Raw genomic sequence first — 27,680 nt, forward strand, 5'->3', positions numbered from 1 at the left:
AACCAGGGATAAACCGCCACTGTCAATTTTTTTAGAACTTAAGGCGCGCTGGCACAACAAATTGTGGCAACATCGTGCCAAAATGCATGCGCATTCGAAAAGCATGCAGACAAATCAATTCCTTCAGTGCATGTCTCTAGTCACAAAAAAAAAGCTAATTTTGCCGAGCCACATCAGCAAGGGCAATCGCGTCTTGGAAATTCCCAAACATTATTTAGCTATACAAATGACCTTCTACAAATATCTAATTGGCAACTAGGTGTCCAACTCTAATAGTTATGAATCTTATTATGACAAGTTTGTTAAGCGGAAAACTAGTTAACATTGCTGACCTGTTTACTGATGTCCACCTTCGCATGTTTTACAGTGGCGTAGAAGCCGCCTTCAGTCTCAGTAAAGCGTGTTTTAAAAATTCTGTCTCACCTTCGCTAGAACACCTGGTACATTTGTTCGCTTCGTAATGAGAATAAGTAACAATTGGCCGTTTTTAAAGAATGACGTTTTAACGTCTAACTGAGAATAGGCAGCTCTTGATGTCTTCGTAGTTGTCTGCTTTTACAATACAGAAATGTTTTGCGAGTAAAGTTGGATCCGAGAGGATTACAGGTTATATCTTACCGGTTGCACCTTGTCGGGTGGTACAAGCTTTGCAATAGCAAAGGATCTCTGCATGGCAGCTCCTCATTACTCGCCCAAAGACATCTTTTATTTGGAAAAAAAGTGATCCAGTTCCTAGGAAGGAAATGAAAATCAGGGGTGCTTACAACATTGGTACGGCCAATATGAAGTTCTAGATGGATCTCGAAATGTTGAAACAATGATGAAATAACTTGCTGATGGCAGCTGTCATGGTTATTGTGGGTTGAAGACTGGGTAACAGGAAGGGAAAGGCGCAGTTACAACCTCCCTCTCGGCGCTTCTTTTAAACACGCTGTGAAGAAGAGGTTGAAGGGCGTGTAAGAAGGATGAGAGAGAAAGGCAGCTCTGGTGATTCTCTCCATTGGTTCCATGTGAAGTTCGACACTTCATAACAACGCAATGACTGCGCCCAGTACACTTTCGTTGTTTGCGTTTTGTCTGCATCGAAACGCTGCCGTGGCGAAGCGTGCTGTATAGTCTGCCGAAAACATGTGTTTTGTGCGTGAGAACTTTTCTCCAGTCTGTGCTTTTTCAAAATCTTGCATCTTGATCATATCGGTTCTTTTTGGTCAGAAAAATATGTCATCGTGCGGTACTGTCTTTTATGCTGCACACACTAGTAAACTAGACATCGATGCATGTGCTTCGGGATGTTGTAGAATTCCGTTAATAGTTTTCGAGAGGGAAGTTTATTATTTGATTAGGCATGTAGAGGATATGCGTGAGCTTATTTTACGTCCTCGACGCTTATTCTAATACCCTCGGAGTGTACTCGCAAGCTAGGACGATAGCTAAATTGTGATAAAACCGACCACAGAGGAAGAATATGTGGTTTTCTTCCTGAGCATTATTTCCACGTGCGCAGCGGGAAGCGCGCAACCAACGCGATAAGGACAAATATAGCATGAGGCATGTATCATTCACTACCTGCACGGTTATTGCCATATTGGCATGGAGTGTCCGAGTTGGTTTCCTATTCTGACAAAGAAAGCGCACATAAAGAATAACAGAGAATAATAGAGAGATATGAAGGGCTTACTTGCAATTAATTTATTTCATAAAATTGTTTTTCGCTAGTAATAAAATCAGTTGCAAGTCAGCGCTTCGTGTGTCTCTCGTTCAGTCGTCGTTGTCTTTTTGCGCGCTTTTATTGTCAGAATGCACGTTATAGATGACATTACTGCCGACGAGGGCACTCCTCAAGCGATGACGGCAAAGGCAAAGCGGCACGCTGGTGCTTGCTTGATCGTGATGTTAATGAAATAGTTTGAATTTGCTTCAATGGGAAGATCCCAACTATCGTGAAGGGTCCTAAGTCGCAGGCTTCCACTTGTTATCCAAGTCCGAGGACGGACGCTATCTTCGCGAAACCGAGACCGCTTGGCTCTAGAAGCGCATATTGCAGGGCACGCCATGCTTGACCACACTTCAGTGCTTGTGGTGAGGATGGCAAAATTTGTGCGGTCTGATTCGCTCAAGTTTTTTTTATGTTATTCGCAGAGGTACTACCTCGGAAGTCAATGTTATCAGAACACTGTCACCCAGTCAAGAGGCAGTCTCAATGTTACTTCAAACAATACAATAATACAATATCCACACCCTTAGTGAAGTGTTAAGGCCGTAAAGAAAGCAAAATACAAGCGGAAAAGGAGAAACCGCTTGTAATCTTTGTTCAAGGCTCTGCCCTCTGCCCGTCGCGCGTTTAATTAACTCTACAGGTTTGTTCAAATCACAAAAAACTAAAAACCTGAATGAACAGGCGAAAGCAGCAGAAGGGGCGGTTGACGAAACATATTGAATGCAGTCGAAGATTTCGGAGGAACTTGTGGAGGATGGTCTTAAAGAAAGGCGGACACTCCTAGTCAAGGAGGATATACTTAGCGGTGTTACGTATTCTTCAAACGGGACTTTAAATAACCTAGCAGTAATTTTCTAAAGTTTCCGATCTTCGCTGAAGACATTTCAAAATGGAACGTTCTGGATTGAATGCAATGAAAAGGGGCCGGTGGCCTGCTTCCAACAAGGGGTGTGACGTGAGGAAGGAAATATTCCGGAGCCCCAAAGCTTGCATCATCCCAAAGCGGTGAAATCCGCCTACCTCTCTAGTGTTCATTCAAATGGGGCTGTGTGTTTGCGGCAAACGTGAGGTAAACCACTGCAGCTGCAGACTATTCTGGCAAAGCAAGGGCAGGCTTGTCGTGCAGGCTGTATGTTATGCACGTGAATGAAGAGAACACATGACTGCATCTTTGTTTCTGGAAATCCATTTACACTGGCAATGTTTGCTCTTGCCCAAGATTATTTTTTTAAGCCGCTTGCTTCATTTTAATTGAAGAGATTCTACAATTTATGCGGTCTCTTTTATTTCATGCCAGGAAGATGCGGTGCACCATCACTATTATATTCCGCACTAAGCAAAATGATCTTAAAGTGGAAATCGTTAAAGACAAAATGATGCGCCCTAGTATGAATATAGTGTGCTGACTATTTTTTTCACCACGCAGAGAATGCACTTATAAAGCCCCCAGAGTTGAACAGAAAGAGTGCATCGTAAGCAGCGGGCGGCGACAAAATAGAAGGTTGAAGTACATGCCAAAATTTACGCTGTGGACAGATTCAAATGCATTGACAGCAGCGAAAAACAAAAGCACTCTCAGAGAGTAGAATTGCGGAAGAGACCGTACACAACTTTTTGCAGCCATAGAATGGAGAAGAACATTGTCCGCAATTTTTTTGAAATATCACTTCGCTATATATCGCTTCCTCCGCCTACCCGAAGTCAGGTGTCAGAATTGTGCAAGGCAGATACAGGCAAGACAGTGCCCAACTTTCCTTCTTGAGTCAGAACAAGATGTTAATTTATTTGTACTTGTCCACAATGTAGACCGTTCACTCAAATGACACTGAACGCTGCGCTTTCTTAAAACAGACTGGTTTGCATGGGATTATCTTATTCATCTATGGAGCTTCCAGTGGTCCCACTCAAGACAAGCGGCTGCAAAAACACGTTCTTGCATGGTTGGTAAGAGTAGTGAATAGTCCCTTCTTTAAAGATGCCATCAACTGGTTTGGAAGTTTGATCAGCCTAAGCCTCATCAGGTTGATGTTTTTTTGAAAGGGGAAAAATTTCTTGAATCAGTGCACAGTTTGTCTGCTCATGTTTCAAATATGGCGACACGAGCCTTTATCGCTTTATTTGTAAAGCAACAACGCAAGCAGATTTATCTTGATTGATCGCATCCAGGCGTAGTCGATTCTATGTTGTTCATTACTGTTGTGGTGACTTTCGAACCCGTATGTAGAAAGTTCGCTTTCAGCTTTAAATTGAGCACGACCGAGAGCGGCAGGCATTCTATTTGACGACCGCCCAGCACGCTTTATGCTGCGCTGCCGCCGAGTTCTTTGCGGGCACAAGTAACATCAACGAAAGTGTTTAGTTTGGAAGATATGCTTTGCGGTATTCCTCCACGCAGGACTGCAGTCACCAATACGTGACAACGTGGAGTTTGCCGCTATGGGAGAATGCCGAAGCTAAGCGGCGGATTCGAACGCCACAGTTATTCATCTGCACTGGCTGGTACGTATTTACGGAACATCGCCAACTTTCGAGGTTCTTCACATGCTGTCCTGCTTTACTGTTTATAAAATACTCGAGTGCCTCGATGGACGTAAGGGTGCAGTTAGAGTCCAGAAGTCTGGCCAGTGTTTCCAAAATTTTTTTCCGCATCATCACCTAGCTTGAAGAACACACTATGCATCCGCCGGCTATTTTCCAGCCAGCAAAAAAGCACCTGTGCGCATTCTTCACCCAAACAAAAATCTGAAAAACAATGGAGAATAGTTTCTGTGATATCTTCTGAATGTAATTGAGTTTATGTATTTTTTCCACCTCGCTCAGATTCACGAATCGAAAAATTGCCAGAGAGAGTAATCGCTCCAATCGCATAATACAGCGGCAGTTAAAAATACTCGGTTAGTATCCGGTAAAAACGCAGCAATTACCCTGGTTAATATTAAGTGGGATTTTTTTAAATGAGTTATGGACTCAGTTTCTTGCAATATAGTACAATCTAAGTTGTTTCTTCAAAAGCGAAAATTACCCCATTTGCCATAATGCATCGACGACAAAAATGTAACGTTACCAAAGCTTGTCCAAACTTTGGTAGAGTGCCTCCGTGTTTTTCTCAAAGCATGACTCGGGAAAATTCATGCAAAACCTTTAGAGGGATCTAAAGGTTTCTGCTTATTTTATTTCTCCTCACTTTTTATTTCAATCGTGAAAACAAATAGGCCTTGGCTAAGTTTTCATAATGCTAAGCACTTGTGTGACGCAAACGACGCTTAATAGTATGAAAGTCACACTGGTACTCAAAAGCTATTTAGCTTTATGTTGGCGGCATTTCATTCACTGGTCAGAAAGTGACAACACGAACCGCTACTTTAAGGTCTAATGATCGTTCGAGCTCTCGCAATAAACTGAAATGCGTCTGTTGTGTGGATGCAATTTAAGAACTAACTTTACCAAATGTGGACATGGCTTGAAAGCCTCCTTTTCTTGATTATACAGTGCCTGTTGCTGGTGAGCAAATTTATTTGGAGGGCGCCGTGGTGCAGGGGCTCAATCGAACCCGGGCTCCGTCGGGTAGCGTGTCCGAGCCTTCGTGCTGAGGGAATATGGAACATGAAGTTTGGGAAACGAAAAACAAGCTGGTTTACTGGCCCTTTGCAGAAAATTGATTACATAATTTAGAAAAGAGAAAACAGTCACAAGCTTAAAGTTCATAGCGTCGAGCGACTGGATGAGCCTTGTCGTCAGGGCCCAGAGCGATCGTTCTCACTCAGGCCACCTGTTAAATACACTTAGGCTCCGCCCTCTCCCACACGAGGCACAGATCAGAAGAGTGACACCAAACATTGCACGCAGAGCACCGTGGGAATGGTCGAGGAGGATTCCGAGGTCTCCTGCTACCTGGTCTGAAGCCGTACGTCCATCCAAACACATGCACGGAACCGTGGCTGCAAGCTAAGCAGGCTTTCTCTCCGGTCGGGATGGCACTTGTCAGTCACGGTAGCTTTCGGGAAGGCGCCGTTGCCCGTTTCCTTCCGTTGTCTTGTCCATCGTGGGTCGTGTCTCGCGGCGAACCAGACAAATGGAAGGTCATCTCCCCCCCCCCCTCGCGAAGGGCGGGGGAAAGATTCCGCATGTAGCTTCCCAAAGACATCCTTTATTTTCGGGGGGTCAACAAAGGGTCGAACGACGCGTCCCAGCAGGGTTGTAACGAAGGGATTAATTTGTCACCCTCCCTCCATTGCTTAAAAGAGAGAGAGAGAGCCTGAAGTAAAGAAACTTACTTATCCACCACGCAGCCAAGGTAATCTAGCTGCTAATGTTCATTTTCTGATATTCTTTTCTTGACGCGGCATAATTTAAACATTTTTTAACTTTAGCCTATTCCGAATTTTTGAACCCATTTAGAAGGAATTCGTCACAGATATTTGCTCTTAAAAGTTCTATAAATGGCTGAAATCTCTGTGTTTTGCTGCGATTGACGTGAATCATCACAGCACCAAGCAGGTTTCGAGATCGGTTAAAAACCAGCGCAAACATAGAAGCGATGTTCTCAGGCGCTCAAGAACCCCACCACGCAAAGCTTTACGAGTACAGGCAAAGAGAAAAGTCTTCACTTTTGAGGAACTGAGAGGAACTGAAGAGCCGGATTAGATATTCGAGCGTGTAGGGCATGCCGAAGATCACTCATTTGCAGTGTTCTTAGAATGGTAAGCCATTGGGGTCTTATTTTGTCATTTTGTGTAGATAAGTGTATAACCCTTCCATAAAAATTTGGGACGTTCTTAACAACTGCTTAACAAAAGAAATACGATAGCAGTTTGCTGTTCGATTTGGTTGTCTACGTTATAATTCTGCCATTCCTTCGAATGAACTTTGCGCACTGCGCCTCACTATTTTATCCAGACAGAAACAAAAAAAGGACCACTTCAGGACAGCTCCTAGCAGACGGATGATCGGCGCCTCACCGCCGCACGTATACCATCGCTTTTGCAGAGAACCATTTGAAACAATTCCCACTCCTAGCACAAGACACCACCTTTCACGCCAAAACTGCAAATCTGCATATCACAGCACAAGCCGACTACCTTCCTCAACTTGAATACTCGCAGCATAGCTAATAATGTACCTGAACTGGAGGCTACTTTTCTGGCCATTGAGCCTGACATTGTAGCCATCACTGAGACATGGTTGCATCCTGGCATTTCAGACTGTGAATTTGTCCCACGCGGATATTGAGTTATTAGCTTGGTTAGACAAGCTAGAGGTGGGGGGGTGGCAATTCTTCTTAAACAAAGAATAGTATACTTCATCATGCCGGAAGTGGCAGGTGTTAAGGCTGCATGGCGCAAGATTCATTTAACCGATGGCGTTGTTCACGTTGGAACTGTCTACAAGCCTCCAAATGCCGATGCAATGTATCCAGACCCGTTGCTCGACTACATGCTTAGGCATACCCCCGGCGGGAAAATTGTCATGGCTAGGGACTTTTATGTACCAGATGTTAACTGGAAATCTCTTAACCCCGGAAATGCTACAAATAACCTGATGAAAGACTTCTTGTTCATGTTCAACTTTACGCAGATTGTTGACACGCTGACTCAAGTCCGTAACCAAACCAGTTCTATTCTAGACATATTCTTCGTTGGCGATCACTTTCCAGGCAGTGCCATAACAATAGAAACACTTCAAGGGTTCAAGGGCTATCAGGTCATGAATTAATACTGTGTAAATTGCCCATAATTAACCTTGTTAGCCCGGATCGTACTGGTAAACGTGTCTTCGCATTTAATAGGGCAAATGATGATGCTTTTATTACTTGTCTCGTCGATGAATACCAGAAATTTTTCCGTTTATATCTCGATAAGCAGTCAAGTATTGACAGTGTCTGGCAGTTTTTTTTAAATCTTGTTATGCATTGCATACAAAACTTCGCCAAGCAGTTCGAAAAGATTTCAAACACCAGAATCCCTGGATCACGCCTGAAATAATTCATATTAAACGAAGGATCAAAGACTCAGACAGCGCAAAATATTTCGCACCATCCGTGACTACCACTCTCACCTTAATTCATAAAACAGGCAACTTAAACATGCAACTCTAAATGCAAAAGACCATACCTGCAACACTACATTACAAAAATTTATTGTAACTGCACAAGCAAATTTTGGCATTACTTGAGCACAAAGCAAAAGAAAGACTTCTAATGTCACCTCTGAACGGCAAGCTTAAAACAGATTTGTTCAACAAATAATTTCAATCAGACTTCACTATTGTTAAAAACCACGTTAGCCAATTTTCTCCGCAACAATATAGCCACGAGCATCGCGTCGGTAGGCCTACAATTTCTGAAGCTGGTGTGCTATCCTTGCTTTTAAATATTGATGAAAAAAAGTAGCGCCCAGATGACGTTCCTTATAGTTTTCTGAAACGTTATGCCTAGCCTTGTAACAAATATCTTTGTCTTATGTTCCAGAAATTCATTCGTGAATGTCGTATTCACTCTGAATGGAAAATCGCCAAATCAATCTCTGTCCACAAATCAGGTGATATACACTCCAAAATAATTATCGACCCATATCTCTGACATGTACATGTGGGAAAAGTCTTGAACACATTAACCAAAAATATCTGACTGAATACGTAGAGGCTAAAAAGCTAATTCACCCTTTCCAGCACTTGTTTAGAAATGGACTATTCCTTATAACATAACTTGTTGAATTCATGCATGATCTTGCGCAATGTATTAACAATGAGTCGCAATTTGATATAATTTTTTTTGACTTTTCCAACGCGTTCGACCGGGTGTCGCACCAAAAATTGATGTACAAACTCAAGCATTTAATTGGTTATGGTCCCGTCACACAATGGATCAGCAGTGCTTGTCTGAACGTTACCAATTTGTCCAATTCGACGGACATACCTCTGACATTATTCCCGTGGTATTGTGTCCCCAAGGATCTGTACTGGCACCTCTTTTATTTTTACTATTAATTATTGATATAAATAAACCAAATGAAGTAAAAATGAGACTGTTTGCAGACGATTGCATCCTTTATCATGAAATTATTCATCACTTTGACCAGGCAAACTAAATAGCGCTGCGAACAAAGTTTTTCAGTGGTATCATGATTGGAGTGTGGTCATTACCAAAGACAAGACTGTTTCTATGTCCGTCACAAAGAAAAAATTCTGCTTTAGTTCACTTATGGTTCTGATAACACTGCGCTACGAACTGTTACAGAATACCGCTATCTGGGCATCCTTATCTCATCCGACCTGAACTGGAGAACGCACGTTCAGTATGTAGCAAATAAGGCAATGAACCAAGTGTTTTTCCTCAAACGTGCCTTGAAAAACTCGCCTCCCGTAATAAAGCTTCTGGAATACACTACGCTTATACGCCCGGTATTAGAATATACTAACATTACATGGTTCCCTTATACAGGCACTAGCGTAGCCGCACTGGAAAGTCTGCAGCGGAAAGCTGTGCGATTTATCTATAACCCGTGCAGACGCACAGATGCACATACTGAACTTTTGCATCGCGCAGGACTTCAACCTTTATCTATATGATCGAAACTGCCCCCCTTGAAATTCCTATACTTCTGCACAATTCGTTTAATACCTGTGCTACACGGGCACGTTCGAATGACATCTGAGTCGAATGGCATTCGAGACTTGGAATGACATTCGGACTCCTCGGACTCCTGCGGTGCTACACGACACTTTCCGAACGCATTTGAAATTTGCTCAGCTCGTTTTCAGTGTACAACGACGATCACGATGGCGGCGGTCACTGCGGTCACACTGGTGCGACAACGACACTGTCACGGTCAACAGCAGCATATGATTGTAGTGGGCCAAGTTGTCTAGGCCAACGACACCGACAAATCCGATCCGCGGACGGTAAGCCTTCATGTCCTCGGCAGGCCGGCGGCTGAGCGAAAACACGCTGATGAGCAGACGGTGTGAATATATTCGCGCTTCTATCTTATCCGTATTGAAAATAAGCGAAACGAGCGGGTATATTTCACTTGTGCACACTTGAACACTCACCAGCGAAAAGCGCTTAGCAAATTAATTTTAATCGACGGCGACTCCCTTCCCTTCCGCGACTTCTAGGCTTAGCGAGTCCGCAGGGTTACGTCTGTGAATTCGGCGGTTGTGAACAGCGAATTCACAAGTTTCAGCGAATGCAAATGATGAATGAGTGTAGGTTTAACGACAGTGATCTAAAATCAACTATTGCTTACATCGCACGGCGCGCATACGATGAACGGGAAGAGCCGGTGTTACCCAGACTGCCGAGCACTGCTTTGCGGCCAGCAGCAGTCGTCGCCGTTGCTATTTTGTGGATAACAAGTTATGCGTTTTAAATAGCACGAATGGTCCCCAATCATACTTTTGGATAAATTTGGTTAAAATAAAGTACTGGTCACGCCGGAAGAAGTCGGGACAATAAGCGACAAGCGCCGGTCGTACGCTATGTTAGCAGCCCATCTGTCAAGTGCTTCTCAGGCGAGCAATCGTGTCGGCGCTTCCCACAGATTGTCGCAGTGCGTTAACAAGCACGGGCACAACCAGCACAAAGGAAAAGAGATTATTTAATAGAACTAAAGCGCAGAATGCGTTTATGTCATGCAAACGAGCGCTAGCTCTTCGTACGCAGCGATGTAAACAACAATGTGAGTGCAACCAACCGTCCTTGTCAGCACACTTTTGGGGAAATTTCATGCTCACGCGGGAATTGTTCATTGGTGTACTATTATATGCAAACACTTACTTGGAAAGAAGAGGGGCAATTTGATACACAAACAGCAAGAAAAAGTGGGCAGCGGGTATCGAGATGAACAGTCACAGAGCCGAAAGTCGCGCGGCTGTGGGCGGGGCGAAGCGATGACGGCGGCGAAGCCTATTGGTTGGTTCGGGGTGTGTTCGCGTTTCGCAGGCATTCCTAATTCTGAAATGTCTCCGCGGAGCTCCGTCGACTCGAATGTCATCTCAATCGAATGCCGTTGAAAAACTTCGTGTACCAGCGGAAGTTCGGCAGTTGAGCCGAATGACATTCGGTTCGAAGGCATTCAAAACACCCGTGTAGCAGGGGCATAAGCTTAACTCTGAAGACTGCGTCAATATAAGCAACTCCAGAATCACGCGCCGCAAACATCCTCTCATACTTGAAGAGTTTTATGTTGCAATAACACATTCTATTTTACTTTTTTCCTCAAGCTGTGAGCGCATGGATTGCACTTGACGCTTCGATTGTAATGCAGCCGAAAGTCCTCACATTTTTGGAGCTTGCCGAGCTGCGTATATTGCCACTAAACTGACTAAATAATGTTAAAGTGTTGGTGATATATATTTTGTTCTGTATAACTGATTACCTCGAACTTGTTTGTTCTTGTCTTGCTTTAAGTAGACCGATCCTTTTCATTGTACAACTGCTTACTGTTCTCTAGCTGTTTTATCTGGAGGTTGTGTATTTTTGAAGTGCTTCCACCCCTGTCAAAAATGCCCGGTTGGGGCTGACAGTATATCGAAATGAAAATAAAGAAGTATTCCAACACCGAATATTTTAGAAGGCGAGGATGCTCAGAATTTGGTGTTGAGCTGAGAGCTAAATTTCGGGGCTGGGCCAAGAGCAATATTTCGGGGCTGGGCTGAGAGCAAAATTTCTGGGCTGGGCCATAAGCGAAATTTCGGGGTTGGGGCGAGAGCGAAATTTTGAGTTGGGTCTAGAGCAAAACACGGATTGGGCCAAGAGCAAAACTTTGGGGTATTGCCGAGAGCAAAACTCCAGGGTTAAAAATAATAATTGGTTTTGGGGGGAAAGGAAATGGCGCAGTATCTGTCTCCTATATCGTTGGACACCTGAACCGCGCCGTAAGGAAAGGGGGAAAGGAGGGAGTGAAAGAAGAAAGTAAGAATAGGTGCCGTAGTGGAGGGCTCCGGAATACTTTCGGCCACCTGCGGATCTTTAACGTGCACTGACATCGCACAGCACCCGGGCGCCTTAGCGTTTTTCCTCCACAAAAACGCAGCCGCCGCAATCGGGTTCGAACCCGGGGACTCCGGATCAGTAGTTGAGCGCCCTAACCACTGAGCCACCGTGGCGGGGCTCCAGGGTTGGGCCAAGATCAGCCTGGATCAAATCTCCGGAGTTGGGTCAAGAGCAAAACTTTTGAGTTGGGCCGAGAGCAAAACTTAGAGTTGGGCCAAGAGCAAAACTTTGGGGTTGTGCTGAGAGCAAAATTTTGGGGCTGGTACATGGTCAAAATTTTGCGGTTAGGAGAAGAGCGAAATTTTGCGGTTGGGAAAAATTTTGAGGTTAGGTCAAAAGCTAACGTTGAGGGTTGGGTCAGAACAAAGTTTTGAGGCTGGGCCAAGATCAAAATTTCTTGACTGGGCCAAAAGCGAAATTTCTGGGTTGGGCCAAGAGTGAAATTTCTGGGTTGGGTCAAGAACAAAACACTGGGGTTGGGCCAAGAGCAAAACTCTGGGGTGGAGCCAAGAGCAAAACTCTGGGGTCGGGCCAAGAGCAAGCTCTGGGTTTGGGTCCAGAGCAAAACATTCGAGTTGGGCAGAAAGCAAAACTTTGGAGTTGGGCTAAGAGCAATACTATGAAGTTGGGCCAAGAGGAAAACTTTGGAGTTCGGCCGGGAGGAAAACCTTAGGGTTGTGCTAGAGCAATATTTTGAGGTTGGTACATAAGCAAAATATTGTGGTTTGGAGAAGAGCAAATTTTTTCTGTTGGGACAAGAGCAAAATTTTGAGGTTGGACCAAGAGCAAACGTTGAGGGTTGGGTGAAAACAAAGTTTTGAGACTTGGCCAAGAGCAAAATTTTGAGGATGGGCCAAGAGCCAAACTTCCAGCCTAGGAGAGCCCAATTTTTGGTCTTCGCCAAGAGCCAAATTTTGGGAGTGGTCAACTGGATAATTTTTAGAATTCCACTACTACAGAATTCTAGGGAGGCATCTACTGCAAAAATTCAGGGCATGCGCCTACTGCAAAAATTAGGGCTTGCGCCAACTGCAAAATTCAGGGGATGCGCCTACTGCAGAATTTTTGGGGTGCGCCAAATGAGTTTCGATGATGGCCTAAAGAGGTTGAATATTGGGCGACTTGTCAAACATTCAAAGTGCTGTGGCACCACAAGGACGTACACGGAGTGTCATCACTCTATCTACGTCGTGGTCCTTGTGTTACCACAGCACTATGAAATTATGGGCCAACTGTGTAATTCTTGGTCATCGGCCAACTCTAATTTTTGAGTATGCAGCAACCACATAATTTTTGGAGATGCATTCGTAAAATTTTGTGGTTACTGCAACAAATACAAAATTTTGGGTATGCAGCAAGTGCAAAATAGCGGAGTGACACAACAACCGAGATATGTTCCATCCAACTGCCAAATTTTCGACGTCTTACGGAATTTTATTTGAAAGTGCTCTGTGCTGTGTGTCATGTTTTGCAAGTCCTTCGGAAGCTGAAATATGGCGGCGGTCCAATGGGTTCTTGTGAAGTCACGTGACCTTGATGGGATTATCTTCCAGCTCACCACGCGGGAAATTTAGCTACAGAAAAACCAGGTCGCTTTTGCAAGACTAGACCCTAAATTTGCTCACGTTAAAACAGTGCTTGAATTGCCGCCTCGAACAGGAGCACTCCTGCACGCAAATCAAAACATTCCATCATTTTTGACAACCGAAATATTTTTTGTAGCGTGGCTTCAATCACTTAGCTTCGACATCACGTTGGATTGAACATGAGACAAGACTCGCAGTGAATTGGTGCAAATTTAAGTTGATGACCGCGAGTGCGCATTGATGAAAAATAGACATGAGAACATTTCCAGCAATATAAATGTAGGCTGGAGGCTTTAGACAGCAATTACACCTCATAAGAAGCATCAAATATTTAGAGGCGTTCAGTCTAAACGTTCAGTCCCACGTCTAACCGCTCTTTGGAGCTGTAAACTACTACTCATTACGGGACTCATTACAACTGCTACAAATCAATCAAGCAGGCTTGTGTGTTACCTACTTAATATTTCGAGCTCCAGGATAGTGTCGTTCTTCTCCAGGCCATTGATGTCGTCCGCCGGTAAGGCCGATTCCGAAGATATTTTCAGGCGTCTCAGGGGGAGGGGGGTCACAGGCAGGTATGCTGCCAAAGCATTGGCCACGTGGCTCAAGTCGCCCGTGGTATATCATCAAAAGTGAGCGATGTCAGCCAGTCCTCGGGGATATTGCGGAATGGGTTCCTCTGGCTCAGCTAGGCGAAAAGAATCTTTTGCAGTTCCGGATGCTCTCCGTTGCTGTCAATCCACTCTTGAATGACCCGCAACATCCGGAAGGACCAGAGTTGGCCAGTCCTGCTTAAAAAATAAGCGTTCGCAAGAACATTAATTCTACACCTTTGAGTTTTTTAAGTGCACCATTTGAAGCACTACTCCATGGACCATAAACACCTGCGAAATCTTATACTAACGGCCCAGCCGGTCCATTTTCTTTAGAACGGCGTCATGCAAGCACCCAAAAAGTTATCAGTGTGTTTTGTACCACCTGTCTAAAAAGATGTGCCCCTGAGTCATGAACCTGTGTACTTTCCCAGAGGTCGGAGTGAAGAATACAAAGTTTAAAATAGGAATTGTTTTTGCTTAGCTGAAGACTTATAATAATAACTGCAACAATGGCTGTAACATCCACGGACTCGCCCGCTCCACCACCACTGTTTCCCGCTCTCAAAAGGAAATTGTTATAGAAAACGACTGGGTTCTCAAAAGCACGCAGAAATGCAGAATAGGGACGTGAATATAACGGCGGGGTTTTCTGACCTTATTTACGTGACTCTTCAGACCGTTTGTTTTTATTGATAACCATATATTAAGGCAGTAATTGAGACGGGAGTGCTACTAGGCTTCTGAAAAACGCGAAATATTGTTAATAAACTTTTTCCTTGTGTTGGTAAAAACTCGCTACTTCCGCCGCTAAGGAAGATGTATGCAGAAACTGATGCGAGGAAAGCGGTACCGCTTTGTACAGTTAACGCTTTAGGACGCTGCGTACAAAAGGTAGCTTGTTGCAAATCGGCTCTTTATTTTTCTGAGGGACGTTTTCTTCAGCTCAATTCTCTGTGGATTAAAAATGCGGCGCTGTTCTCGCGAAAGCTCAATAGTTGATTGAAAGAGTAGCAAACGCGGCAGCTTGTACCTGCACAAACCACACTTTTACACCTGATTTTCAAGCTATTTTATTGTTGTGGCATAAACTGAAGCTTCCGGAAAATGTCCTCTTCATGGTATAATCTCAGAAAGTAGCTCAGCAAATGCGCAAGACAGACACAGAAGAAAGGAACGACACGAGAAAAGCGCCGGCTGTCATCTGCTTTATTGCTGCATCAGGAACACCAGCCAAATCAAGACGTGTGCGGTATGAATCTCTGCAAACCACGGAAATTGAAGCAAACCGTCAAACATGCAATAGCTTTTACTTAAAGAGTGCCAAAAGCATATCGCTGACGCATTCACTTCCTGTGATAAAGTTCAGTGGTCACTGACCGCAGTCAAAAACAAATGTTTTGGGGCCACTACGGCATGCTTGTTCACAATCAGGTAAGTGGCTCGATGTCCCCGGTGCTTGCAGCACTCTCCTTTCATATGAAAATCTTTAAACTCTTATTGCACCTACGTATCGCAGCTTCTGGTCAGATTTTTTGTCTCATGCATCCACGGCTCACACTATCCAGTCTACGCAATGTTCAGATAAATGCGCTCCGCCCGCATCCTTTAACGAGTTCCAAAGTTCCCCAGCATGGAGATGATTCAACCCCTTGATCGGCCTATCCATGCTTCCCGCAAGCCAAAGGAATTCCATAAACGACCTCATTGGAATGTTTCTAGAAAAGTATGACTTTTTTGCATGAGTTCTTTCTTCCTTTCCGTGCGATGCGTGAGCGAAATTATTTACCGCCACCTCTTGACTTCTATTCGTCAACTTCGTGGTCCAATAACAACCTTAAAGATTACTTAATAGGTAGTAACATTCATTTTTTATAATATTTCACTCGAATTTTCGTACAGTTACTGTGTTCATCCTGTGAATCCTGTGTTTGATGATTATGTATTCTGATGACTAAATCTTGGTTGTTTTTGCTTGTTCTGTGAACTTCATGTAGAAAAGTGTGTGTTGCAAATTGTTTTTTTTTTGCATTAGTATCTTACAAACTGCATATGCGTGCTCTGTGTTTTCGGAACTAATAATACAAATAAGATTTTTTTGTTTCTTTTTTTCCAACTGCATTGCCTACTGTATATAGGCGCTGAGACCTTTGTTAGGCAAGTCAGCCTTTTGCCTCAGCTTCCCCTTTCCATGGAAAGAAAAGGAATTTAATTGAATTGAATTCCTGCCAGCTTATCCGTAGCAGAATGCGTGACAGGTTCTCCATGTCCGACAGATTCTTTACATTGTGGGCAATCTTGTGTACTTATGGTACCAATTCGGGTTTAACCGTAAGCTTTTTCTGCTCAGAATGCTTCCCAAGCATGCCTCGTCTGGCTTTTTGAAACAGGGATTCATCAGCTGATGCAATGAGCCCACAGGAAATCCTGCTCAAAGTAACCGTTCAACTTTATCATTAACGCATGACTACACGGCATGAGGGCATGATCTCCTGAGAGCGGACAAGAGACTGGCTGGCAGTAGCTCGCTTAAATGTCTTACAGTGTGCCGCCGTATAGGAAAACTCTTCTATTTGTGCACGCGGTGCATATTCCCAAAAGTAAAGACCTCATCCTGCTAATGTGGCTCATGGTTGTAGTGGTCGGCTGCTAACCTGAAATACGTGGTTTCGATCCCGATCGTGGCTATCGTATTTGAATGCAGGTACACTCCTAGATACACGTGCACATTGTATTGTAATTGCACTTTTAATAACCCCAGGTGGTGGAAATAGCGTTGCCTGCCTTCCTTGTGCTTCGCTACATCGCTATCCACGTGATCACTTAATGTGACGTTCCTCAGCTATCAGTGATGCGCATAGAGTTCCGTAAAAGAAACAAAGTTTGAGGCTCATTTGCTTCGTGGCGCATTCCTAATACTGCATCGAAGGGAAAGACTATCCGTAGGCTAATTGGCCGAGAAAATGAGTAAAGATAAGACGTTTAGGTTTCTACGTACCATCAACGAACCTGCGCTAGCGAATATACTGAAATATTTCCCGTCAGCGCTAATTTTGATTTTCAGCCACACATCGCTGCGTTGAAGGTCGCAGCTTTGAAGGTCATTTTAAAAATAACATAAACGACAGACTTTAAATAGTTTCGCCCTCATGGCTCTCCACAGCTGTCAGCGACGCTGCAATCTACGGCGGAAATAAACTCATAAGCAGATGGACGCGAAGCAGATGGACGCGGCTGCGTTTCGCCTCCATCGAAACGCAGCCGCCGCGGTCGGGTTCGAACCCGGGAACTCCGGATCAGTAGCCGAGCGCGCTAACCACTGAGCCACCGCTACGGGTCTTTTAAGGTGCGTGAAATCAAATGTCGTACTTTAGTTTCTGTAAACTCTTTCTTTCCGCATGTTATATCTGTTTGGGACAAACTCCCCAAAATAGTCGTTGACTGCACATCTGTGGAAGCGTTTCGTGCTCTTATTCATAGAATCACTTAACCTTAACTTTGTATCATTAATGTGTCCTTGTATGCGCCTGATTTTCTTTTATTTTATTTATTTTATTTTATTTTATTTCCTTTATTTTATAACTGTTCTGCGTGTTGTTTGGATGTCTCATAACCTGAATATCGCACTTATAATGCTTGATTTTGTTGTACGTCCCTCCTGCAATACACTCTTTAGCCGCTGCTGGTATCCGTGAATAAATAAATAAGGAAATAGATAACTAAGCTGGCCAAACAATGTCAGGTATGGATTCATTAAAGTGGTTTCTCTAAAGAGGCCAACAACGATGATAAAAAAACTCATCAAAAAAATCTTCTGAAAAACAAGCAAATTCAAGACGGTCACATAATGAATGACTAAATTTAGCAGCTCTTTAGAGCATGGATACAATTCAGCAGGTGTGTGGTATTTTATTCGTGATAACATTCACACAACTGGTACTCGCCTGGAATAAGTAGGTTGGTTGTTTTACTCTTTCTTGCACCCGTTTACTCCTCCCAACTTGCCTAAATAATGATACGACTCATTCGCCATACAGCAGAACTGTCTGTACACAGTGACTAAGGCCGGCATGAGCTGGAGGCGTTTAGTTTCTAAGCTTGTTATTGCAGTGGAACTGTATAGTCACCTGTGACCTAAAGCTCAAGCGAAATACAGCCCTTGGCTAATTCCGCTTAACGTAACTAAAAGGATCTCGTTTTGAGCAGATGAAAAATCACGATAAACATCTCCAAAAGCTCTTAATATGTGCCATTCAGCGAAGGCATACACTTGCGTATCTGATTATGAGAAGAGTGCCTTGTCACTGTCGACATTCCCGCGAAACAATTATAGCTTCATCGTTAAGTACTAATACTTTCACTTGTAAGTACTAATTCTTTCACTTGTGTATTTCATTCCCACCATGTCCTTATATATTTGTGCGTTTGCTCTGCTAGATATCAAGTTGCCATATTTTCTCTCTACTTTGCTCACGTTCTTGCGATCCTGTTATATCTTTTAATGCTTTTCTTTTTTCACGCATTGCTTCATCTGCCATATACCTGCAAATGTGTGAAGAGATAACTGTGTGATTCTTCCCCCTCACTCTAATGCCTTGACAAAGCCACTATGAAAAATATATATACTAGACACTATTCTAGAAAGGTACAAGACTTAAACGAAGACAAAAACTCCAAAAGCCTAAAAGGCCTAAAAATTATCAGTTGGAGAATTGAAAGTCACGAAGAAGCACGAGGGCTATGAGGGACAAAGAAGTGGAATGTTCCGGATTAATTCAGACCAGCTGAGGAACAAGCCCGCATAGGACGCACAGAAAACCGATCAGATCCACAGTGCACAATGCTTGCCTATATCTTTGTGCTAAGTAGAAAGTGAACTGCCTATCCACTGCCTTAAGGGCGACCCACAAGGAGCGATTTTCTTGCGGAAAACTGGCAAACAGCCGCCCGAGTACCTGCGTCCTGCCGCGGCCGGCCGTTCGCAGTCGATCAAGTCGGGCTACATATGTCCGCCCGGCAGTTAGCTGCTGGCAGGAAGAGGCCAATGTGAGCTGTCAGCGCGCACCAATCAGGGCGCGACGAACTGTATGGGAACATTGGGCGCGACCATGTCTGACTTCCGCCCGCTTCTACAACATGGCTGCTCCTGTAAAAGCGGAGACCAGGGCCTCTTCCTTCACCACGAACTCATCGTGGCAGCTACACCGTGCCTGACGTTCAAGGTAAACAAAAGTCGGACGAAGCTCTCGCGTTTTCTGAAGCTGCCCGCACCACAGCATTTTAGCGATGAAACGCTGCAAATTTTAAGATTGCTTCTGGATTTTCAAACTTCCTGGGCTTAACCACTACGCGTCGGTTTAAGCCAGGAAGTGCGGAAGGTTAAAACAGGTTAACGATTTTGGTTCAGGAACTGGTCATGAAGAGTAATTCTTCCTATTTGTCGTAGCTGAATAAATAATAGAGTAATTGTAAATGCACAGCAGTTGTTTTCAGCATTTTACTAAGCATGTAGAATCAGGCCGTTTCAAGCAATACTGAAATCCTGGTGGCAGTGGTCAGGCGGCTGCCGCCCGTTTTCCGCCGCTCCGAATCCGCAGCGAAACTTGGCTCCATGTAGATTGCCCTTTAGTGGGCAGGCAGTTGCAACGCGGTCTTGAGCAAGGACCACATCTTGAAGTCTTTTGTCCTCATCGAGACACTTGATGCTTAGCCGCAGCTAAGCTTTGGTTTCTCTCCCACTGCTGGAAGTCACGAAATGAAAATATCCGCTGCGAAGACGCAAGGAACTCTTAAATATAGACAAGCAGAACACTGCATTCATCTTAATTCTGTGTGTTATTTGATATGTGCGCTTTTGCAGATCTGGTTTTGCTTCCACCCTCTTGCTTAGGTAAGGTTCGTCGTAATGCACCCTAGGTCCTGCAACATTGCTTATTGGTGCTCTGACTGCGCACCGAAGGTTGGTGACCTTGAATTTTAGCGGTGTGACAGTGAAGATTGGATATAATCTTCGCTGCATTTCGAGAACACTAATACCTCGCCTGTCATCACTCGTTCTCAAAGCATGAGTTGCGAAACGCTGTACACGGCCAGTGCTTGACTTCAACACAATTGAACAAACCTCAATCGTAGCCTTGCTAGCTAAAAGCCAATTAACCCCGAACAATGAAGAGTGTCATTTGCAGAGTATATGACTGAGTCTGTTGTTTGATTCAGAGTATATGATTGCGTATGTAGTTTGATCTCGGTCGATTTAATGACGTCTGTCGTTGCTCATGCTCTTTACAACCTATCGCGGCGCACCACGCTACTGCTCAGAGCTCGTCCTGTCGTCTTCTGGTGTTCCGTCCTAACTCGAACAAACAAGCCCGACTCTCTACTCTTCTGTAAAAGCTGTTTCACCGGTGAAGCGCAACCTTTAATTGATTTTGTGTGTCTAAATAATGCAAATAAATATATTGCCGCGACTTGGTTTCGAAACCGTGCTGGCGCGGTGTGATCAGATTCAGTGTCCAGTGCACGAGAACACTAAGCCATTACCGCAGCCGGTCAGAACTGGTGGTAAACTCAACACACACTCGCGGTGCGCATTTCACAGCGTCATCTTCATCAACAACACTACGATGAAATGAATATCGTCGCCAGACCTACCGTCGACGCACCAAAGCAAAGCAAAGCAAAACCATGATCCAATCAGGCTATACAGGTGCTTTTGCACGTCTACTCAAAATACTACGTTAAAATCCTTCGACATTGTTTTGAGTGTTTTGACTTGTTTGTGGATCTAGTTTTAGATAACTGGAACATAAAAGCGGAAAGAAAAATTAATATCAAACGATTCCAATGATTTATAAAAGGTAACAAAACTTCCAATGATATCGTGATTTTGGTGGCGGGTAGAGCCAAAAGTGCTGTAAGCGAAAAAAGGAATCTAGCGGTGTCACGTTGCTTTAGAAAAATGCTAGTAAACGGTGGGCGGCGTGCCCTGCGCATTGTGACCATTCGGCAGCTCTCGTCGAGTTCTCCTATTGGCACCGGCATTGAGCGCTGATCAAGCGAGCAGTTGACGCTAGCCTGATATTACTAAAGAAATGGAAGACTAAATTTCTTCGCACAGGCGCTGAGAGAAGTGACTGGAAGGTGAGATAGGCGGGAACAGTGTCGCAGCGATGTGTAACGCCGTCTGGCATAACTGACTAGGTCGCCAGGAAAGGGCATGCGTATCAGCAGACGCTTATCTGCTGGGTGTGGCGATCATTCTCCGTCGCTCGAACGAGTGCTTATTGAGTTTAAATTAAAACACAAGAGATTTCTTTGGCACTAGCGGCGATGCGCTTCAAAGGGGTAGGCAGCTTGTGCATGCGGCCTTCGGCAGTGAGCTCACGCCACGACAGCCTGCCTTGTTTGTATGCTTTACTCGTGATGCTGCTATAAGCGGCGTGTCTCAGGAGGCGGTTTTTATTTCTGGTGTTCAATTCAAATGACTTCGTTTTGGATTCTGGAAAAGCCACGATCAGGAATGGTATCCTTCATTCGATGGTGACACAAAAAACGCGCTTTGAGTGCTTTAAATCCTATGTAATGCACAGGCCGTTTACGACTTGGCACCGTTTGGTGGTTTCTACAGCGGGGCTAGCTGGCTAATTTCAGAGCCTCGCAGAAGCAACAATGTTGTCGCAGAGAAACAAAAGACTTTTGTTTGAAATAGAGGGTGGACGGTACATTGAAATAAAATAGAGAATTTATGGACAACAGTAAAAAGAAACGGCAATGAATAAAATATAGCCAGACTTCCATTTCCGTGCTCGGCAAACCAAGAGCTATGAGGCCTAGTTGGCAATTTTATTGCTAAATGGCATACGCAATACCAGGGGGAGCTTATATTGTCTCGGAAATAATTTCTTCTGGGTAGGTGTTCTGCCGGACAATTTTAAGAAATAAGTGATGTCACATACAAAGCAGCCTGGGCATAATGCAACAGTTAACATGCTCATAGCAGGTTTTATGTGCTTTCTGTCATCATCAAATGAAGGATTCCATTCCTGAGCACTTATGTCTGTTCCCGTGGAAGACTGCGAATGCATTTCACTTGTATTTTGCAATTCATCTTGACTCCCTTTAAGTACAGTCAGGTGACTTCTGACGTCACGCATTTTTGCATGTCCCTCGTAGATCAAGTGAATTTACCGCTTGCCACGTGACTAATAAGATGTCACATGTATTGGACATCGATTTTGGTTTAATTCGGCCACGGTCTACCTTCGGGGCCACCCGGATCAAACTTTCGGAAATGACCCTGGCCAAACTTGCAAGCCGCGATTGTTTCCGGCACGATGAATATCTGCTTGAAGTTGATTTTGGTGCGAATTGTCCAAGATAAAATTTACAAATGTCTTGTTCTCGTTACGGCATACTACACAGTCATTAACTTGTTCCTCGCTGACATTATTAAACTGTTTTTAGAGGTCACGGGATATGGTACCACATTCGGTGCATACGTTCTGCGGACAACTTCGGGTGAAAAGATCTGGGGTCAAGTTCGTGTGAAATGATCTGGGACAACTTCGGATGAAAAGATCTACAGACAACTTCATGTGAAATGACATGACAAATTCGGGCGAAATGATCAGGGGACAACTACGGGTGAAATGATCTCGGGACAACTTCGGGTGAAATGATCTGCGGACAAGTTCCGGTGACAAGATTTGTGCACACCTTCCTGTGACAAGATCTGCAGGCAACTTTCCGTGACATGATTTGCGGACACCTTCCGGTGAAAAGATCCGCGGGCAACTTTGTTGACAGGTTCTTTGGACAATTTCCGGGGACCGCTTGTTTCGCTTTTCATGAACCATGTAATGATTTCGCAATAATAATAAACAGCGTCCCGCGATATGAAGCTCCTGACAGCATCAAGACTAAATAATCAAGGCTGGCCGTGGTGCCATGTGCTCACTGCCGGAGGCCGCACGCGCCAGCTGCAAACCCGCCTCAAATGGTGCGAACCGCGCTTCAAACGCATCCCACCTAGCGGGAAATAAATCCCTGGAGTTTCAGTTTAGAAGTCAACAAGCACCCGTTTGAGCCCTCGTGAGTGATCACCGGACGCAAAAGATAACGATCTGCCATAACCCCCGCCGCTTCCTGGCCAGCGAGCTAATCACTCGTAAAAACCAGCGTTAGAAAGCCCAGCGGCTCGGTGTGATATGCTGTCGTGCCTTCTGTTTAATTCTGACAGCACCTGTATACTTCTTTCGACCATCAGAGCTGACGGAAATACTACATCTTTTGCCGCAAATTTTTGCATTCGGCACTCCATAAACCAAAATGTACTTTACATTTATCTTGTGACCAATTTCACAGAAGGAGCCCTTGAGAAGATGCTGTTCTCAAGCGTAGCATTTGCACGTGCAGCAGCGTTCAGAACTGACTGCCAAAACCATATTGGCAGGCGGGGTGCGAATCCACTGAGCTGTTAACCACTGAGCTGCTGACGCGAAAGACGTGGGATTGGCCGCGGCGGTCACTATATGCACTGACATCGCACTGCGATAATTTCAACCACCTGGGGTTTAATTTGCACTGACATCGCACTGCGCGATGTCAGTACAAATTAAACGCCAGGTGGTTGAAATCAACCATAGTGCTAAATTACGGCGTCCCTCACAGTGTGAGTCGCTTTGGGACGTTAAACCACAAATTTCAGACCACCACACCGCACGGCAGATGAGTTTTAAAATAGGGCGCACACGAACCAGAGAAGAACCAGCACAATGGCGAGATAAGTGCAGCAGCGCTTTGGCTTATATTTTAGAGCGGAAAACATCTAGGTTAAGCGTCGAAATCACAGCACCAGCTGCGCTTGACTCCTAATTCCGGTGACATGGTATTCTTAAGTGCGAAACAAGAAACGTCATCCCCGCCGCCGTGTGGAAAATGAAGCACGTCTCCAGTGAGCGTGAAATGAACTTGCATTCATGTGGGTACGGAAATGCCTACTGCTAAATTTAGAACCCAGGATGATTTGTACTTTTACTTTGCAGTAGCTGCCCCGCAAGGATTACATCTTTTTGCTGATACGAACGACAAAGATTACAGTTACGTGGTGATAGCGTCCACACAGATCAGTACACTCGAAACTCACATCAGTACAGAACACTGCACAAGAAACTTTTACTGGGATGTATTAATCGTTAACCGCCATTGGTGGCGCTCCTGCAAATAGCTGATATTTCCACGATCATTGAGCGACGACCGTCCTGGCACAAATCTGTGCCCAAGTCTTACAAATAGTGCTAAATACCGTGCAAATAATAGTAACAATGCGCTACTCCACAACGACGCTGTTTTGTGTGTGCAGCGTCTGAAACCCATTCTATTAATTTCACAGAGGTAGGAACTGCGTCACGGGGGTTTTCAAAGCTTTTGACCTACAGATGTGAGAGCAAACGTATGAGCCCTGCGATGAAGATAATGTTCCTACCAGTGGTTGTTATTATGATCTTCTCTCTTCACGTCATACAGAGAGATATTCCAAGCAAGCAGCGTGAGCTTTTTCAGGGCTTGCATCTTGGCGGCGGGCTTCATTGTGTTTACCTTCGTTACGTCATGTTTCTGCCGCAGAAACAAACGCATTGCTCTTGCTCGGCTTCGAAACTTGCATGTAGCCCTTTCTGGTGAGTTTCGTACTGCAGGCAATTATATATTACGGTATTGCCTGTTTATTTCATTCCTACATTACAACCGCGATGATGCACTCTGTCCTTGTCTCTGGGAACTGACATCAGCAGAGAACCGCCGGCCAGCTTATGCATAATACGAATATATATTAAGAACAGAGTAAAGACTGCAACAGCAAAGCGAGTAAATGCAAGACATGAAAAGCTATCTATGAATAGAAAATATGCTTAAAAAATATCGCCTCTATATTCCCCTAAAAACGTGTTATAAAACTTCTTGTCTTTTTTCGTTTGCATTTTTACATTCCAGACAAGAATAAGGCACCACTACTTCTATGACACCGCGTGACTCATTGATGGTGTGGCGCCGTGGTGGAGGCCACAGTTGACTGAACTCGAAGGCATGCACCGGCGCGGCAGGCCTAGCCAGCTGAGCAGCAAATCGTCCGAACTCTTCCCTGTCTTCCGGATCGCTGTGTCTGATGGACGGGCACGTCAGAGCTCAACCTTTGAAGTTCGTGCTCGCCAGCGTGAGGGGCGCGTTGCCGCTATGGTAATTGTAGCTACTATTGGACGCATTACTCGGGTATCTAGAAAACAGGCATGGCAAGAAGTATTTTCTAATAGTTTTTAGGTGATTTCTTCGTATGTAGAGATTATTGATTTAACCCTCTCAGTGTTCTCTGTTTAATTACTCCACCTCTGTATTTATTGTTACCTAAGCTAAATGTTTTTACAACGTATCCAGTTTTTCAGACAGGATTGAAATTTAATAAGGAACTGTTTTCTAATTCTTCTGTACGTGAGTGATACAGTTCTTATCGGTGTACTATGTTTGTACATATTTTGAGCAGAAGTTGGATAACAGCTATTGACGTTTCACTGAAAAAATTCAATATTTCTTTATACCGGGTAGAGCAGTGCATACCTCCATTTTTAATATAACTTATAACGTGATAGTATTTGCGCGATCACACAGCTTGCAAACGTTGCCGTTTTTGTCCTCAAACGCTTAGATATTTTGTGCGGTGCTTTATTCACAATTCAAATTGATGTGAAGGTATCCTTGTTTTTGACGCCTGTTGTCTTCGAAAAACAACATTTTCACGAAATACCAAAAACTCATGTGAGTTTCACAATATTTATACTGATAAAAAATTTGTTGTTCATTGGACACTCTGAAAGCATGTCTTAAGGTATTTTTTAATACAAATTGATATGCCAGAAAAAGTACTAGTAAAAAAGACTTGATTTCATCTTACCTGAAACATGGTGAGGAGAAACGGTTATTTTAGGACGTTTATAATTTGCAGGATGTCACAGACCAGCGGGACGTGGCCCATTGGGAGAGAGCAGAGGAGAGGGCTCACGTAGAGCAGTAACTGGGTCGCAGCACGGCTGCTTGCGGGAGAACCGTCGAGGTCTTTCTCGGAGCTCGGCCATCGGCAAACCAAACGAACGTTGAGTTCCGAGGAAGCGTGGCGTTTTCAAGGACAGTGGCGCATATGCGCTGGTTGCCGAAACTCGAGCGTGCAGGCCCGGCCGACTCGGCGACGGCTGTTACAGAAGGCATAAGTCTTCTGCGCTTTGTTCTGCCTTCCCGAGGGCGTGGCTCTCCGGTGCGCTCCGGGGGTGCTTTACCGGTTACGGCGTCCCCTCATCCCCGTCGTCCCCACGTGAAAAACAAAGATTAAGCGTCCCGATGATGGGAGGGGAACTGTGCGCTGGCCGCCGGCCCCGTGCGGGTTGCGGCGAGCTGATAACACAGTGGAGGGAAGACAAGCAACGAAAGAGGCTGGGTGGTGTGTCCGCGGCGCTGAGGGCCGAATAACCGCGCCAAGGCACGCGTTCCATCGCACCAGGCCCGCCGCCTTCGAGCCATCGCCGCATCGACAGCCACCCGAACCGGAGTCGTCACCTTGACCCCCGTATGTGAACTGTCCGCTGGACTTCTCCTTTTCTTTTCTATGTAATGTTGTATTTTCGGCACCTAATGCATTGTATGCCTCTGTTGTTCGTGTCCTATCTGGACGGATTAACTTTTGTATTGCTTGTCTCCTGCTTGTCGCGTTCCGTGTTTTGTATTGTTCTTCCTGTCACTCCCCGTGTTCGTTTTTACCTTTTTGTGTTGTTCCCTGCCGCCAAGTAAAGTGTTTGTTTGAGAAACCTCAACCCATTGAGTTACTTCTCGATCCCCGATGCACCGACACACGTGCACCACGCACGGGCTGACCAACCATTACAAATAAATGTTGTCCAACTGCCTTCAGGCCACAGGGAAGCGTAAAGCGGCCCCTGCGCCTCGACGGCTTGCGCTAGGCAGCCGGTCGACGAGCGGTAGTTGTGACAATAATTTCAACCCCCCAGTAAAGAATATTATACAATAATATTTTGCTAGGCACAGACCAGCGACAAATCGCAACAATAACAACACGAAAACATTTAGAAGTTCCGCGTCACATAAAATAATAGCAATCAGCACTCAGAAGTGGCTTACAAGTTACAACCTACAGCCATGCGTGCGGATATTCAATCACCTCACACGCGCACTGGCACGACAGTCCTCTCACACACGTAAGAGTATCTGCACCCGATCTCGCGGACGCTTGTCAGTTCGCGCGCACTGAATGGCACTCACTCGCGAAGTTCACATGAAGTCCAATTCACACATTAGCACATGGCCAGCGGCCACACTATAACAGCGTACACTTCACATTGGTATTACGCCACAATGTCATACACTGAACACAGCAGAGAATGTATGGAATATCATTGCACTGGATCGTGATAGCGAACACACACAGAAAAAAAACTGCCGCTATAAATGCGTGTCAACAATAGAAACAACACGCCTATGCCAATTAGCCTACCCTACTCATGTAGTCTGCTCCGACGTTGTCACTGCCCTTAATATACTGAACCCGAAAGTCATATTCCTGGAGCTTGATACTCCAGCGAAGCACCCGGTTATTTCCCGACTTAGTGTCTTTGATGAACTGCAGTGGTTGGTGCTCGGTTTGCACGACGAATCGCCTACCATACAGAAACACGTGGAATTTTTCAGTTCCCCACACGAGAGCCAGGGCCTCCTTTTCTACTGTGGAATAGGCT

Source organism: Amblyomma americanum, chromosome 4, assembly GCF_052857255.1.
Source record: "Amblyomma americanum isolate KBUSLIRL-KWMA chromosome 4, ASM5285725v1, whole genome shotgun sequence".
In the NCBI taxonomy this organism is placed as follows: Eukaryota; Metazoa; Arthropoda; class Arachnida; order Ixodida; family Ixodidae; genus Amblyomma; species Amblyomma americanum.